Source organism: Bubalus kerabau, chromosome 7, assembly GCF_029407905.1.
Source record: "Bubalus kerabau isolate K-KA32 ecotype Philippines breed swamp buffalo chromosome 7, PCC_UOA_SB_1v2, whole genome shotgun sequence".
NCBI lineage: Eukaryota > Metazoa > Chordata > Mammalia > Artiodactyla > Bovidae > Bubalus > Bubalus kerabau.
The window spans coordinates 89,230,972-89,249,243 of NC_073630.1; the positions used below are offsets into that span (position 1 = coordinate 89,230,972).

The 18,272-nt window shown below is 36.5% G+C and overlaps 2 pseudogenes; both read right to left on the reverse strand.

Annotated features, from left to right (window-relative positions):
- Window positions 1-1,503: 1,503 nt before the first annotated feature.
- The window catches only part of LOC129657105 (UDP-glucuronosyltransferase 2A3-like), a 56,508-nt pseudogene continuing 39,739 nt past the window's right edge, over window positions 1,504-18,272 (reverse strand).
- Window positions 7,556-16,342, reverse strand: LOC129657256 (UDP-glucuronosyltransferase 2C1-like; annotated as a pseudogene).

Sequence of the window (18,272 nt, forward strand, 5' to 3'; positions counted from 1 at the left end):
TTTCACAGCATCGTCTTTTAGAATTTGAAATAGCTCAACCAGAATTCCTTCACCTCCACTAATTTTGTTCATAGTAATGTTTTCTGAGGCCCATTTGACCTCTCATTCCAGAATATCTATCTCTAGGTGAGTGATCACACCATTGTGTTATCTGGGTCATGAAGATCTTTTTTGTATTGTTTCTGTGTATTCTTGACACCTCTTCTTAATATCTTCTGCTTCTGTTAGGTCCATACCATTTCTATCCTTTATTGTGCCCATCTTTGCATGAAATGTTCCCTTGCTGATGTAATATAAAGGTCCAAGTTTCATTTTCCTCCATATGATTATCGAGTTTCCTCAATACTATTCATAGAAGAGATGACCATTTTCCTATTAAGTGTTTTTGGGTTTTTTGTCAAATATTATTCAATTTTAGAGGTAACGTTTGTAATCCTATTCATTCATCTATGTGTTTTTTATGATAATACCGTATTTTAAAATTTTCTATAGTTTTGTAATAGAGTTTAAAATAAGAGGTGGCATGCTTCCAGCTTCATTCTTATTTCTCAGGACTCCTGTGGCTATTTCAGTTCTTTGTGACTTCATAAATATTTAGGTTTTTTTTTCTTTTTTTTTCCATTTATGTGCCCCAAAAGGCTTTAAAGCTGGTCATTCAACTCACTCTTCCCTGCTAGGTTCCTAGAAGAACTCTTCCTAGCTGTGAAGTTCTCTCTTGGAGCTAAGCAATGCTGGCTTGAGAATATGATGATGCAGCCATGAGCAAGCTGTCTTCTTCATTCTGAACTGTGTGACTATTCTCAGGTTTGTTTGTGTTTTTTGCTTTTTTTTTTTTTTTTGTTCCACAGTGTTGCTGAAATATCATAAGTGGACTTTAGATCTCTCAAAGATGTTTTTGTTCATGGATAGCCACTAATTATTGACCTTAGGGAATAGTGAGGCTGGGTTAGTCTACGTTTCCATTTGTATCTCTCCATTTTACTTCATGAACTTTCTCTTCCTTTAATTTAAATATGTCAATATAGAATATTTTAAATAATTATTAAGTAGCATTATTCCATTTTTATAATTATTTCCTTTTTATTTTCTACTTATAAACTAGCACAAAAATATCTAAATTAATATTTCTATACTGGTAATTGGTTATAACTACATGAGGTGTGTTAAGTGACTTTTTTTCATTTTTATTTTTCTATATTTTTGTCATATTACCTAAATTCTTTACAATGGTAATATCTTTTAAAAAATAAATATTAACAATGAAAAAATATGTTCCTTTAAAAATAGCTAAGTTTCTTTCAATAAATTTCTTTGAGGTTGGAATCTAATATCCAGTAACAGTAGTGAATCTAAATGCTTTCATAGAAGTTGAGACATACCAGACAATTCCATTTGATTTTAGCCATGTCCTGGAGATTATGTAAAAGTACTAAATTTAACTGAATGAAATGAATTACTCCTTTTAAAATACTGATGCTTCTCAGAAAAGCATACATCCTATACTCACATAAGGTTGTTAATAACTTCATTCAAAGCATTAAGCAGATCAGAACTCATCATTCTATGCAAGTCTAATTCAACAGCTGTCCCTTTGGCTTTTACTCAAGAAACATTATCAAGCTGATCACTCAACAAGGGAATTCCCACCATAGGGACCCATGGTAAACAGCTTCATAGATCCCATTGGTTCCACAGTGAGTGATAAAAGCTCTGGTTTTGGAATGGCCTAAAAAGAAAAAAAAAAAAAAATATATATATATATATATATATACACACACACACACACATGTTTAAATGGTAATAGTTCCACAAAAAGAAAATCATGGCACCTGTATAAATCATTAATTCAATTAGGTAACATCTTTTATATAACTCTGTGCCATGAGGCCATATATAAATTCCTATAAGCTCCAAAGAAGGCAGTAATTGATTGGCTAAGCATCAATTAGTAATTCCAGCAGTTAAGTAATTCCACAAACCTCTGAAAGTTTTGTGTGGAGTTAAATATGAAGAGTACTTGCCACTGGACAGGTTGTTGGGGTGAGGATACTTTAATAAACAGGAATGGAGGAATTTAAGTAAACAAATGCTTGTGTGAATGGGAAATTGAAGGTGAGATATGCAGGGTTTCAATGAGAGAATGCTGGCATCACAGGCTAGAAAAATCAACTAGTTGCAAGTTCATGAAATGTATGTTTAAGAAAACAGGATTTTGTATTTGAATTTATAGCAATCTGGTCACTCAGTCATGTCCGACTCTGTGACCCCATGGACTATACAATCCATGGAATTCTCCAGGGCAGAATACTGGAGTGGGTAGCCATGCCTTCCTTCAGGGAATCTTCCCCACCCAGGGACTGAACCCAGTCTCCCACATTGTAAGTGGATCCTTTATCAACTGAGCCACCAGGGAAGCCCATAGGAATCTGGAAGCATTTATAATATGATAGATGATAAAATGGTATTTCAGATTTTTTTTTTCCAGATACTTACTGTGGGGTGAGTGCAGAGAGGTGGGAGAGAATGGATACAGACAGTCAAAAGAGTGCTGCAGTATTCTGTACAAAAGTTAATGAGAACTTGATTTAAACATATTTTCATTTACCCTGATGCTGAAGTAGGAGAGTTTGCATCATAAATGGGAAAATTACAAATTTCATATTTATGTTAAAGCTTGATAAAGATTCTGTCCTTGACCAAAGTCTAGTCAGGCTCTTCTGAACTCTCTTCTCAACCAGGTCCTGATTTGGAAGCTTGATTGTTAATCCCTGCATTACTCAATTTTAGCAAACATCCTACTGAGTCAGTTTAGCTAGACTCTTCCAACCTTGATATTTGATCACCTTTTCCACTGTTGATTCATCCTTCACATCCTCCACCCTGGCCTGCATTAAGCATTCATCTGATTAGGTTGGTTTTTGCCAGAGTCCCCTTCTCTGTATCAGTCGTTCAGTCAATCAGTACAACTCTTTGCAACCCCTTGGACTGTAGCCCCATCAAGCTCCTGTGTCCATGGAATTCTCCAGGCAAGAACTGGAGTGTGTTGCCATTCCCTTCTCCAGGGGATCTTCCCAACCCAACGATTGAACCCAGGTCTCCTACATTACAGGCAGATTCTTTACCATATAAGCCACCAGGGAAGGGAGCAAACTTTGAGCAAACTCCAAGAGATGATGACAGACATCATGGTCAAGGAAGCCTGGCATGCTGAAGTCCATGTGGTCACAAAGAGTCAGACATGACTGAGCAGCTGAATAATCCATATCTCTGATGTTTCCTCTTAGTAATTTTCTATCCAGTGACTCCCTACTCTGCACTTTGACCACTTTTCCTTTTTGTACTCAGTTGAATCCAATCTCTCCAACTTACTATAGTAGTAACTACATTTATCATGATGGTCTTGAATAAACTGTGCCTTACAGTCTTAGCAAGTATCATGAATATTTTTTTCTCTAGAAGAAATGTGGAGACAAAAAAAAATTTTTTTTGCTTATTTTGAATGCAAATTTGTTGAATTTATTTGTTATTAAGTAATTATTCACATTATCCCTCATTCAGTTCTATTTAGTATTCTTTTCTTTGGTCTTACCAAGAAGATCATTCTGTAGAATCCATTCATATAGCTGGGTATTGGCTCCTAATATTTCTGGTTTCTTTCCTGTGTATCTCCACAGAACCTGTTAAGACAAATGTCTTTACACTATTAGAAGATTTTTAGGTTTTTCACATCCTATCAGAGGAAGCCAGCTAACCTAGAATTAATTTGGTTCAATAACTCCAAGTAATACACAAGCAAACTGAGGCCCTATGTAAGCAATGAATGTTTTTAAATATTGACCTTATAGACATATTTTCAAGTGCTTGCAAAAATCTTAATCATTAGGCTGTCATCATCAGATTAATTCTCATTTAGGAGATAAAGAATAAAAAGGCAATCTGTACAAGAGTGAGATCTGTACCTTTATCTGGCCTTTATATCAGGGTGAATCTGATCTCATGAAATTATTTAGTAAATGTTTCTCTTAAATTTTTTTAAAGATTTGAAAAGGATTAGTTTGATTATTTAAGTTTTTAATAGTTTAATAGAATTTACCAGTTACATTATCTCTCTAGGATTTTTCCTTTTTGGGAGACTTTTGCTTATTTATTCAATCCCTTAGTTTGACATAAATCTGTTGAAATAATTGATTTTTTACTCAGACTCACAGAAACAGAGAACTAGTGATTGTCAGCAAGATAGGGGGTAGGAGTGATATATGAGTAAGGGGAAGTGGGAGGTACAAACTGTTGTGTAAAAGACAGACTCAAAGATCTATTGTTCAACACAGGGAATATAGCCAATATTTTGTAATAACTGTAAATTGAAAGAAACCTTTAAATTTGGACACATTTTTCAAAAGTTAATTAATTTGAGGATTCTAGGGTTCAGTTCAGTTCAGCCGCTCAGTCATGTCCGACTCTTTGCGACCCCATGAATCGCAGCACGCCAGGCCTCCCTGTCCATGACCATCTCCCAGAGTTCACTCAAACTCACGTCCATCGAGTCGGTGATGCCATCCAGCCATCTCATCCTCTGTCGTCCCCTTCTCCTCCTGCCCCCAATCCCTCCCAGCATCAGAGTCTTTGCCAATGAGTCAACCCTTCACATGAAGTGGCCAAAGTACTGGAGTTTCAGCTTTAGCATCATTCCTTCCAAAGAAAGCCCAGGGCTGATCTCCTTCAGAATGGACTGGTTGGATCTCCTTGCAGTCCAAGGGACTCTCAAGAGTCTTCTCCAACACCACAGTTCAAAAGCATCAATTCTTCAGCACTCAGCTTTCTTAACAGTCCAACTCTCACATCCATACATGACCACAGGAAAAACCATAGCCTTGACTAGACGGACCTTTGTTGGCAAAGTAATGTCTCTGCTTTTTAATATGCTATCATTTAAGTTAGATATATTATAATCTTCAGAGATATGTATATATTTGCAGACGAGAAAGCTATCTCAGAAAAGGTGAGTAATTTGTCCAAGGCTACAGAGCAGTAATTGGCAGAGGCAAATTTCTAAGATAAGCTTGTTTTTTGTAGAGCCAATGAGTATATTCAGTACACATTATTCCATTCTGACACTCTCTCCACAATGCTCCGAATGAAGAACTTTTGATTTCTACTTTAAGTTAAATAGTTCTGGTGCTGCATTTTGTATTAGTCTTTGGATGCTAATAAGATTATCTTTCATTTTTCAGTCTAGTCACAGTCAGTATAAAGGCATACATATGAGGTACTTACATTTTTTCTGTTGTCTAAGTTTCAATTGAGTCTACATTGTTTATGCTTTTCTCTTTGTGTGAGCTACCACAAACACAGTTAGAAACAAAGTAGCCATATAATTACTACAGAGTTTACAATTGTATTCATTCATGCTAGCAAGGTTATGCTCAAAGTCCTTCAAGCGAGGCTTCAGCAATAAGTGAACTGAGAACCTCCAGTTGTACCAGTTGGCTTTTGAAGAGGCAGAGGAACCAGAGATCAAATTGCCAACATTCCTTGGATTCTAGAGATAGCCAGGGAGTTCCAGAAAAACTACTCCTGCTTCATCGACTATGTTAAAACCTTTAACTGTGTGGATGACAACAAAATGTGGAAAATTCTTAAAGAAATGGGAATAACAGACCACCTTATCCATCTCCTGAGAAACCTGTATGAGGGTCAAGAAGCAACAGTTAGAAACAGTTATGGAACAACTGACTGGTTCCAAATTGGTAAATGAGCATGACAAGGCTGCTTATTGTCACCTGTATATTTAATTTCTATACAGAGTACATTATGTGAAATGCCAGCCTGAATGAATCACAAACTGGAATCAAGATTGTTGGGAGAAATACCAACAATCTCAGATACGAAGATGAAGCCCCAATACTTTAGCACCTGATGGGAAGAGCCAACTCACTGGAAAAGACTCTGATGCTGGGAAAGATTGAAAGCTAAAGGAGAAAGGGAAGCAAAGAATGAGTTGGTTAGATAGCATCACTGACTCAATGGACATGAATCTGAGGAAACTCTGGGAGATAGTGGAGGACAGAGGAGCCTGGCATGCTGCAGTCTATGGGGTTGCAAAGAATCAGACATGACTTAGTGACTGAACAATAATAGCAGCCACTCTAATTGAAGAAAGTGAAGATGAACTAAAGAGCCTCTTGATGAGGGTGACCAAGTAGAATGGAAAAGGTAGTTTGAAACTCAACATTCAAACAACTAAGATCATGGCATCCAGTCCCAACACTTTATGGCAAATAAAAAGCGGGGAAAAATAGAAGCAGTGACAGACTTTATTTTCTTGGGCTCCAAAAATCACTGAGGATGGTGACTGCAGCCAAGAAATTAAAAGATGTGTGCTCACTGGAAGGAAAACTATGATAAACCTAGACAGTGTATTAAAAACCAAAGACATCACTTTGCTGACAAAGGTCCTTATACATAAAGCTATTGTTTTTCCACTAGATATACATGAATATAAGAGTCGGACCATAAAGAAGGATAGTTTAGTCGCTAAGTTGTGTCCAATTTTTGCGACCCCATGGACTGTAGCCTGCCAGGCTCCTCTGTCCATGAGATTCTCCAGGCAAGAATACTGGAGTGGGTTGCCATTTCCTTCTCCATGGGACTTCCTGACCCAGGAATCAAACCTGGGTCTCCTGCATTGCAGGCAGATTCTTTACCAACTGAGCTATGAGGGAACTTCAAATAAGAATGATCACTGAAGCACTGATGCTTTTGGACTGTCATGTTGCAGAAGACTTGAGAGTCTCTTGGACTGCAAGGAGATCAAACCAGTCAATCCTAAAGGAAATCAATCCTGAAAGTTCATTGGAAGGAGTGATGGTGAAGCTAAAGCTCCAATACATTGGCCACCTGATGGAAAGAGCTGATTCATTGGAAAAGAGCCTGATGCTTGGAAAGGTTGGAGGAGCAGGGGCTCGAAGAGGATGAGTTGGTAAATAGCATCATCAACTCAATGGACAGCAACTCGAGCAAACCCTGGGAAATAGTTTGAGGAGCTTGGCATGGTGCATTCCACAGGGTTGCAAAGAGATTGACAGGACTTAGCAACTGAACAACAACAGGTCGACAGAGTAGCAACGTTGAGACACATCCTGTTGACATCACAAAGGAAAAGAGAACTCTGGAGTATGTGGCGAGCTAAGTCGCTTCAGTAGTGTCTGATTCTTTGCGACCCTATGGACTGTAGCCTGCCATGGGATTCTCCAGGCAAGAACACTGGAGTGGGTTGCCATACCCTCCTCCAGGAGATCTTCCCGACCCAGGAATCGAACCCAAGTCTCCTGTAGCACCTGCATTGTTGGCAGATTCTTTACCGCTGAGCCACCGGGGAAGTCCCTGGAGTATCTGGACCTAACAATTATGTGTTGGACCTGGAAGTGATACATACCACTTCAGCTCATTTACATTGGTCAGAGAGTTTTGGACAATTGTGCTAAACTCAAGGACTAAGGGCATTATTGTTGTCAAATATCTGGCATATTTGTTGAGCATCACGAATGATTACCACAATAATGTATTAAATACTTCTGGTAGCATAACAATCTAAGGTGGATAATTCCCATTAATTCCTGTGCCCAGTTTTTCAGTTTGAGTGTCACATACTAAAATAATAAGCTGGAAATCATTCCAGGAGGTAAATACTCAGAGAAGTAAAAAGAAGCATGGTTAATTACCTTAGGCAGGGGCTTTGCAGACTTGTATTGCAGTCCTCCAACAAATTCAATGTTAAGTTAAGTAAGGGTATGGAAATTCAAAATTCTGTTCAAATCAACCACTTTTCAGCTTTTTCCCATAATCTCACATAATGTGGTAGGTTTTCCTGAACAAAAATGAAAGATGATAGAGGGAAAAGAATCTGATATGATAAGTGATACATGTATTGCCATCAAATTTTCTGAGTAAAGTCTTTAAAGAACCAATATTAGTTTTAGGCAACTCATGAAAAATCAATAGTTCTTCCCCCACCAAGAGTGCACAACACTGAGAGTATGAAGAAACAAACACTGATTTAAGCATGGAACAAACCAAAAGCCGCTGCTTTCTCTCTATTTGAGCTAAACCCGAGCCCCACTCCATGCTCAGAATCAGCACGTGCTTCTAGCAATGAACAAGAAACTCAACCAGTGATCCTCAGCCCGCTATGCTAGAGTCTCCTTCTCTTCTGGAATTCCAATTTATCTGATCCTCATCACTCCAAAAGCTTCTGAAAACTTTAATAATGACTTTTGTAATTGACTCTTTTATTTTTCTTTCCTGGTGTTTGGGAGTGTGCTGCCACAACTAATTACATCCTATCCAGAAAGGAAATCTTACAATAAAAATTTTAAAATGATTTATTTTATACAAAATGAAAGTTTCTGTTTCCTAAGGCTTTGTCCCCTTTTGTGAAAATAGAGCATTGCATCATAATCTGGTGGCTAAATATTTGCTCTTTTGACATATTTGCTGACAAACAGTACAGAAGGGTTCTCTTCCAAACAAAGTGGAAAGCAAGTGAATATTCACAGAACAAGAATGCAAGTAAGTGACTCTGAATTAAATCACTTTCCTTAGTTTGGAGCCTGAGCTTCATTTCTGAATTCTGTATAACTACTGTGGTGTAAGGAACCTTACTCAGAGTTGGTCTTTTTGAAATATGCATTCTGTGTCACTGAGAGGAGGAAACCGTAGCTCTCTGGTTTCTCACCATAAGGTTTTTTGAATATTTTCCTTGGTGTTCCAAGTGTGCTAAAGTTTTAATTAGAAAATGTGAGAATTTTGATCTGTCAAGAAAATCTATATACATAAGAGATCATAAGCAAAACTCTGTAGTTTAGTGATTTGATTCTGGTAATGTCAAAATTCAAAATCCAATTTCAGACTCAGTATATATTGCATTTTGGAGCCTTACTGGTGTCAGCCAAGGGTATAATTTATTCTCTTTGTGAAATGTTTTACTCCCATGCCCTTAAGCCTATGAGGGTTTTATTAGGATATAATTTAAATATCATGCAATTATTCCTTTTATCTAAACAGCTCTATAGCTTTTTGTATATTTATAACACCATGAAACCATCACCAGCATTACATTTTAGAAAATTTCATTACTCCCCAAAGAAATCCTGTATTCATTGATGGCCATTCCCCATTTCTTCCTCTTCCCAGCCCCTGACAACCACTATTCTACTTTCTCTCTCTTTTCCAATTTCAGAAAAACCTTGTTTCACTTAATATAAATGAAAGCATACACTATGATCTTTTGTGCTGCTTTCACTTAGCATAACATTTTCAAGGTCCATAGTGTGGCCAGATGTATCAATATTTCATTACTTTTTGTTCCTGAATACTATTTTTGCAAGGATATTGTGCATTTTTTTTCATCCACTCATCAGTTGATTGGAGAAGGAAATGGCAACCCACTCCAGTGTTCTTGCCTGGAGAATCCCAGGGACGGGGGAGCCTGGTGGGCTGCCGTCTATGGGGTCGCACAGAGTCGGACACGACTGACGGGACTTAGCAGCAGCAGCAGCAGCAGCAGCATCAGTTGATAAAGATTTGAGTTGTTTTCTTATTTGGCTACTAAGAATAAGGCAGCTATGAGCATTCATGTATGTGTTTCGTGTGGGAAAATGGGTTCATTTTTCTTGGTTATAGACCTAGGAGTAGAATTGTGGGATCATGTCATTGATTTGCTTTATTTCATATCAAGATACTTTTTTTTTTGTTAAATCTCTACTCCTTAGTAATCCACTGTGCTTCAAGCATCTTATTGAAATGAAGACAGTATAGTAGGAAAACTAAAAACTATATCAATTATTGATATAATTGATCTGGATAAAGAAATTGTGAGAAAATATTTCAAATTTGGAAACACATTTCCCCCATTTCCAAAAGCACATACCACTTTTGATACTATGCTGGGGCATTTGTTGAAGAATGAATGATTGAAAGATATTTTACATCTATAGAAAAGTGCACCCATGTTTTATTTTGTATTTATTATTGATTTCATGCAGATTTTTGTGTTTAGACACTGTGAAGTTAAAATGTTAACTTGCATATTTCTGTCTGGTAGAAAAAAAATCCCTTAAATTATGATTTATTGCCCTATTAGACATTGACTATTTTTGTATATACCCTAATAATATTATCTTTGCACTCTTTTTTCTCCAAGATGTTTATAGTTCCTCAAAATATTTTTTGAACCAGATGTCATCTTACTTGTTTCTTCCTCAATTATTAGAACATATTGGCACATATTTTAATATTATATAAATTATAATTTATATCTTTAAATTTGAAAGATATACTTAGAATACATTATATAATGAAGATTCTAAACTGATCCTAAATGCCAATCTATATCTAATAGCATTTTTAAATTTATGAGAGTAAAATAAATGTTTTTCTTCTATTTTACAAGACTTCATTCTTCTTTCTCACATTAATGATATATTTCTCAAAGAATATTTTAGGGGAGAATAGAGAGAAAGAGCTAGGAGAGAATCAGAATCTTATCTCATTATTAATGCTTCACTATAAAAGAGGTTCCAAAACTGAGTACCAAACTGCTGGAACCAGAAGTAAAGAACTTAGATCCAGGTATAGATCAGTCACTGGTTGGTCCATGGCTCAGAAAATGTCACTAGGATGAGATTTTAAGTTATCTGTTTTCAGTTTTGCCTCTTGTATCTTGGACTCTAAACATGAGTGAGCAATGTATGCAGCAGTTTCCCCCCACATTTTTTAGGGTAAAGACTAGAGAAACAGCACCTATTTCTGTCACAAAATTTCAGGAAAATGTCTCAATGCAACAAGTCAACCTTGATCAGGTCATATGCCTTTTGAACTTATTTCATATTTCTTGGCAGCATACTTCATTAAAAGCTTTCACGTTGTTTGTGAGTTGTTGAAGAAATAATTCCTTACAGGAAATTTAGAACAGATACTCAAAAAATGGAAAAAGGAAATGGCTATAAAACAAGATGTTGCAACTATCAAGGAAAATTTTAATTTTTGAGAAATGAGGTGTTTTTTGTTTTTGTTTTTTTTTAGTAATGGTATATTATTATAGATACTTTTGTCAAAAAATCAATAAATAAAACAATGTTGAAATTCATATAAAATTGAAAAAGACCCCAATAGACAAAGAATTCCTGAGAAAAAAGAATAACCCACAGGCATCACACTTTCTGATTTCAAGTAATAGTATAAAACTACACTAATCAAGGTCATATGGTACAGGTATAAAAACAGACACATGAACCAACAGAACACAATCAGAATCCCAGAAATAAACTCATGTATATATGGTCAACTAATATTTCACAATGGAGCCAAAAATACTCAATGGAAAAAGATAGTCTTTTAAATCTTCCTGAAGAAATGAATATTCTCATGCAAAAGAATAAAAATAGACCCCAATCTTATTTCACTACAAAAATTAACTGGGAATGGATTAAAGACTTTGATGTATGACCTGAAACCAGAAATTTCCTAGAAGAAAACATGGTAGAAATTTTCTTAATACAGATCCTGGCAATGATTTTTTAAAATTAACACCATAAGCATAAGCAACAAAATTAAAAAATAAACAAGGGGGACTAATTCAAACAAAAAAGACTATGCATAGAAAAAGAAATGATCCACAAAATGAGAAGGTGACTCATAGATGAGAGATAATACTTGTAAACCCTATATCTGATTCAGGGTTATGATCCAAAATGTCTAAGGAACTCAAATACAATTCAGTACAAAAAATCAATTTTATAAAATTAGCAAAGGATCTGAATATAGAATTTTTTTCCAAAGAAGATATTCAAGTGGCTAACAAGTACATAAAAAGATGTTCACCATTGCTAATCAGGGAAATGCAAATTAAAACCACAGTGAGATATTAGGTTGGTGGAAAAATAATTTCAGTCTTGCATTGTTAATCTTTGCCGTTTGATATTGGAATACATTCTTAAATAAATGTGGTTATGATATACATCCTTTTAATATGTATTTCTTACTTTATTTTGTGCTAATGAATTATTACTGCTATTTATTTTATGTATATTTTAGACAATGGAAATAATGTTAGACAAAAAGCAAATTCTAGTGATTTTCTTATTTGAGTTCAAAATAGCTCATAAAGCAGTGGAGACAACTCACAACATCAACAATGCATTTGGCCCAGGAGCTACTAATGAACGTACAGTGTAGAGGAGGTTCAAGAAGTTTTGCAAAGGAGGCTAGAGCCTTGAAGATGAGCAGCACAGTAACTGACCTTCAGAAGTTGATAATGACCAACAGAGAGGACCATGAAGCTGATCGTCTTACCACTACACAAGAAGTTGCCTAAGAATTCTGCGTCGACCATTCTACAGTTGTTCTGCATTTGAAGCAAATTGGAAAGGTTAAAAAATTCAATAAGTGGGTGCCTTGTGAGCTGACTGCAAGTCAAAAAAATCATTTTAAAATGTCTTCTTTTATTCTATGCAGCAAAAAAGAACCATTTCTGTATCAAATTGTGACATGCAACAAAAAGTGAACTTTATACAATAACCAGCAATGACCAGCTCAGTGGCTGGACTGAGAAGAAGCTCCAAGGCAGTTTCCAAAGCCAAACTTGCACCAAAAATGAGTCCTGGTCACTGTTTGGTGGTCTGCTGCCCATCTGATCCACTACAGCTTTCTGAATCCTGGTGAAACCATTATATCTGAGAAGTATGCTCAGAAAATCAATGAGAGGCACTGAAAACTGCAACACTTGCAGCCAGCATTGGTCAACAGAAAGGGCCCGATTTTTCTTCACAACAATGCCTAACCACATGTTGCACAACCAATGCTTTAAAAGTTGAACCAATTGGGCTACAAGGTTTTGCCTCGTTTGGCATATTCATCTGACCTCTTGCCAATTGACTACCATTTCTTCAAGCATCTCCATGACTTTTTGCAGGAAAAATGCTTCCACAACCAGCAGGATGCAGAAAATGTTTTCCAAGATTTTTATGCCACAGGAATAAACTTACTTTTCATTGGCAAAAATGTGTCGATTGTAACTTTGTGCAATGAGTGTTAACTAGACTTCTTGTGGTATTCATTTCACAATGTTGTTGTTTGCATCCTAAGCCACTTCAGTCACGTCCAACTCTGTACAACCCATGGACTATAGCCTGCCAGGCTCCTCTGTCCATGTGATTCTCCAGGTAAGAATATTGAAGTGAGTGTTGTAGTTTAGCTGCTAAGTTGTGTCCAGCCCTTTTGTGATCCCTTGGACTGTAGCCTGTCAATCTCCTCTGTCCATGGGATTTCCCAGGCAAGAATACTGCAGTGGGTTGTCATTTCCTTCTCCAGGGGACTTTCCCAACCCAGGGACTGAACCCATGTCTTTTCCATTGCAGGCTAATTCTTTATCACTGAGCCAGCTGGGAAGCCTTCTTTCACAATAGCACACATATAAAATAATTATATCATATATCTGTGATAAAGGAAAATGATTTTAAGGCAGGACAAGAAAAATTTAATACAAAATTTCCTCTGTCATTTGTGATAATACTCCATTCCCTCCTTCAGTTTATCTGAATTATGCATTAACTAGATCCCCTTAGAAGATACAGAAATGCCTACTCACAAAAAAAATGAAACAAAAAACTTCCTCCTGCTGCCAGAAAGTTAACACCTCAGGAGATAATACTCCTTCCTTAATCTGTAAAAGGTCACAGTGACACACCACTTGCCTTGTTAGCCTATGTGCTGCGGCTGCTGCTAAGTCGCTTCAGTCGTGTCTGACTCTGTGCGACCCCATAGATGGCAGCCCACCAGGCTCCCTGTCCCTGGGATTCTCCAGGCAAGAACACTGGAGTGGGTTGCCATTTCCTTCTCCAATGCACGAAAGTGAAAAGTGAAAGTGAAGTTGCTCAGTTGTGCCTGAGTCTTAGCGACCCCATGGACTGCAGCCTACCAGGCTCCTCCATCCATGGGATTTTCCAGGCAAGAGTGCTGGAGTGGGGTGCCATTGCCTGCTCCAGTTGGCCTATGTAAACTGTCAATATTACTCTGATGTATAACCCTTTATATCAAAAACCTATACAAATATGTTTTTTACTTCTAATGGGCAGAAATTTCCTCAGTGCTTTCTGAAAGACTATCTTCTGGGTTATAATCCTAAATTTGACTTGATTAAGATTTTCAGTCTATTTTGTATACTGGCTATTGATTAATTTTTCACTGACCCCTGAAACCAATGCAATGTTGTATGTTAAATATATCTTTAAAACATCAAACTGAATACAAGCAAGGAACTGCTTCCTTAAAGATATTTTAGGCAAAATCATCCCTAACACAATTATATATAAAAGATTAATTATGCAAAAGGAAAAACAAAAGGGTAAACAGATGTGCTAAAATAGAGAAAAAAAAAATATGCTCAGGGTTACATCTCACTAGTGGACCTCTAATGCAATTATGAATAGAACACTGCCAACAAGAAAAAGGGGCTTCCCTGGTGGCTCAGACAGTGAAGAATCTGCCTACAATGTGGGAGGCCTGGGTTCAATCCCTGGGTTGGGAAGATCCCCTGGAGGAGGGCATGGCAACCCACTCCAGTATTCTTGCCTGGAGAATCCCATAGGCAGAGGAGCCTGGTGAGCTATACAGTCCATGGGTTCACAAAGAGTCAGATACGACTGAGCAACCAAACAGGAGCAGGAGGAATAAGAAAAATGCAATTAGATTAAAAGTTTATAAACATAGTCCTTTACAGAAAAATCATAATTTTCTTTTCCCTTTTCTAAGACAAGAACAGATGAAAACAAGATATATTTATTTTTTAGTTTCATGCTCACCGCACGTCAATCCCTACAACCAGCCCACCAAGTCTAGATAGGATGCAAAAAAAAGCCTGAGAAAAAGATTAATCAGAAAGAAAGCAGGCTGTAAAAAAGGAGATGTAAACAAGAAAGAAGTAAACCAAGGTCATAGAAAGTAAGCACACTGTAAGGTTTGGGTTTTTCCAGATTTTTTTTTTTTTTTAATTTAAAGGCATCAAGCAGGTTTTACTCATAAATAGAGAGAATATTCCTTCTCTGATATGTGTTCAGTACTTAATCATATAAAACAAACACAAAAAGAAAAACATTGTATTTTCTTCACTCAAAACAATTTAGCAACGACCATGTGAAATTTCACTTAAAAATCTTTTCTAAATTTTCATACAATCAGATAAATATTTACACTATACATATGAAATAAGAATCATTCTTACATGTAAATTTCTTTTGCCTAAAACCTTGCTGTAATACTCATCCCATTGTGGAGATACATAATATGAATAAGTCATATCACTCATTGTGTACAATAACCAATTCACCAGTCTCTGTATGAAAGTTATGTTGTCTGTCAGTCTTGATGCACTGACAGGAACATATGAAAATGGCATAGAAGTCCAGAACACAATTGCTCAGTGACATTCCCAAAGGAAACCCAGAAAGATTTATATAAAGGAAATGTTGAGGAGCTCAGCCACCAACTCCCCACAAAAATTTAAAGGATCAGCAATACAGATATCAAACTTAGCTGCCTGTAGCCTGCTAGCTAACTCCTATTTGTGATAGCACTATCACATAGTCTGTTGGCTTTTGCTAATAAAGGATTCATCAGTTTTTTCAGGTTTACTTGCATTTTTTTCAAGTCCCACAGTGAGAGTTTGGGCAGTTCAAAAGAAACTGCATAGAGATCAGTATTGAGCTCTTCCATGAGAGTTTGTTTAGTTACTGGCCGTTGGATAATCTCTACATTAAAAAGAATCTTGGTATGATCCATCAGATGGCTTGGTGAAGGTACAAGAAAAGGTATCTCCTGTCCAGGAAGGTGGAGTTCTACCAGAATAACTTTTAATCCAATCAACTAAAATTCTCAGGCCTTCCAGTACTTTCCCCATCCTTCCAGGGTCAAAGTGAAAAGTGAAAGTCACTCAATCATATCTGATTCTTTGCAATCCCATGGAATATACAGTCCATGGAATTCTCCAAGCCAGAATACTAGAGTGGGTAGCCTTTCCCTTCTCCAGGGTATCTTCCCAACTAAGGAATCAAACCCAGGTCTCCCGCACTGCAGGCAGATTCTTTATGAGCTGAGCCACAAAGCCCAAGAATACTGAAGTGCATAGCTTTTCCCTGCTCCAGCAGATCTTCCTAACCCAGGAATTGAACCAAGGTCTCCTGCATTGCAGGTGGATTCTTTACCAACTGAGCAAGGAGGGAAGCCCTCCAGGGTCAAAGAGACATAGAATCCTCATGAAAAGGACACAGAAGTCTTTCACAGTCTTCATAACTAATTCTTGCTCAAACTAAATCTGGGCTTACGCCAAGTGTGTGAAACTCACAATTCAAAGATCTCTTCCTTAATCCTCCCAATGTTTATAGTAGGTTGGGCTGAACTTTGAATTGTGTACTTTGCAATAAAGACTAAAATGAAATGTAGCTGTTATTGATTGGAAAAATGTTGATTAAAGTCAATAAAAAATAAGAGAAAAAAAACTCAGAAGAAGAGTTTATAAGTTTCAGAGAATATCAAAAGAAAGGGCTTAAAGTTAAACATAAACCCATAATAACTTTTAAATAATGTTAAGAAAATTCATCAGGTATGCATATTTAATTAAGACTGCATGTTTGGGATCTTTTTCTCTGGCTTTATTTAAATGTTCATTTGATCAGAATTGTATAAATCTCTCTAGTGTTTCTCTTAGTGATAATTATACTACATATTCCACATAGAGAAGAGAACATCACTTACTGCCATAAGGAAAGAATATGCCCACTTTAAGAAGTGTTAAGGCAGAGACACTTTCAAATAAATATTTTGATGTTAAATAAAGTGCTCTTTTCACTAAATCACATATATCTTTATGAAAAAGAGGTAAATATATCTTTTTCCTATAGCTGTAGATATAAATTAAAGTTCAGATTCTAGGTCTGATTCACATTATGTTGTGAAGAGATATCTCACAGTGGAAAAGGTATGTCATAAAGATATCTTGATAATTTTATCCTTCATTCCAGGGTATCTGCTTCTATTTCCTTTACTTTCTGTTTGAAGATATTTCTTATAATGTAGAATTCTTTTTTTTTTTTTTTGTTTGGATTTTACATGTTGAAGCCATTATCTGGTATAAAAATGGATTCAGAAATATTTAGGGCAATAACTTCATCTATAACTTTTTTGCTTAAAAAGCTAACTTTCTTCAAGTGAATAATCAATAAGAGTATGTGATGATAATAGTATCATCTTAAGAATAATTGGGTAACAATGAAAATATAATTCAGTAATTATCCAAAGATAAAATTATGAAAGAACTGTGAAGAAATAAAACACCTCATTTCATACAAAGGAAACCCTATAGGGATATTCAGGCATCCCAGATGGCAAGTGGTAAAGAACCCTTCTGTCAGTGTAGAAGACATAAGAGACATGGGTCTGAACCCTAGGTCATAACGATCCCCTGAGGGAGGGCATGACAACCCATTCCAGGATACTTTCCTGGAGAATCACATGGACAGAGGAGTCTTGAGGGCTATGGTCCATAGGGTCATACAGATTCGGACATGACTGAAGTTTTATAGCATGCATACACAAGGATATTACTGACTTTTTTAGAAAAAAGTCCATGCCAAGACAGAGTTGGTTCATATATTCAAAGTTCTGAAAGAAGAAGCGCTATAACCCCAATAATTTTACATGAAAACGATGTCCTTCAGAAATAAAGGAGAGATCAACATTTTGTCAGACAAACAAAATCTAAGTACAAAATTCATCTTTGATGAATGTAGATGTAAAATTAGCAAATAAAATTCAACAGCACAAAAATTGGATCATACTCCATGATCAAATAAAATTTATCTATGGGTTTCAAGGATGGGTCAACATACATAAATCAATAATGCGGTACTCGTCATTAAGAGAATGAAAAACAAAATTAAAGGCTCATCTTAATATATGTGAACAAATTTGGAAAACATAACAACTCTTCATGATAAAAATGCTTAACAAACTGGATATAAAAACAACATGATCAACATAATAAAGTCCATCTATGACCAACCTGGGTTTCCCTTACAGCTCAGTGGTAAAGACTCCATCTCCAATGCAGGAAACACAGAGATGCAGTTTTGATCCCTGGGTTTTTGGGCAGATCCCCTGGAGGAGGGCATAGCAATCCACTCCAGTATCCTTGTTTTAAAAAAACCCATGGAGAGAGGTAC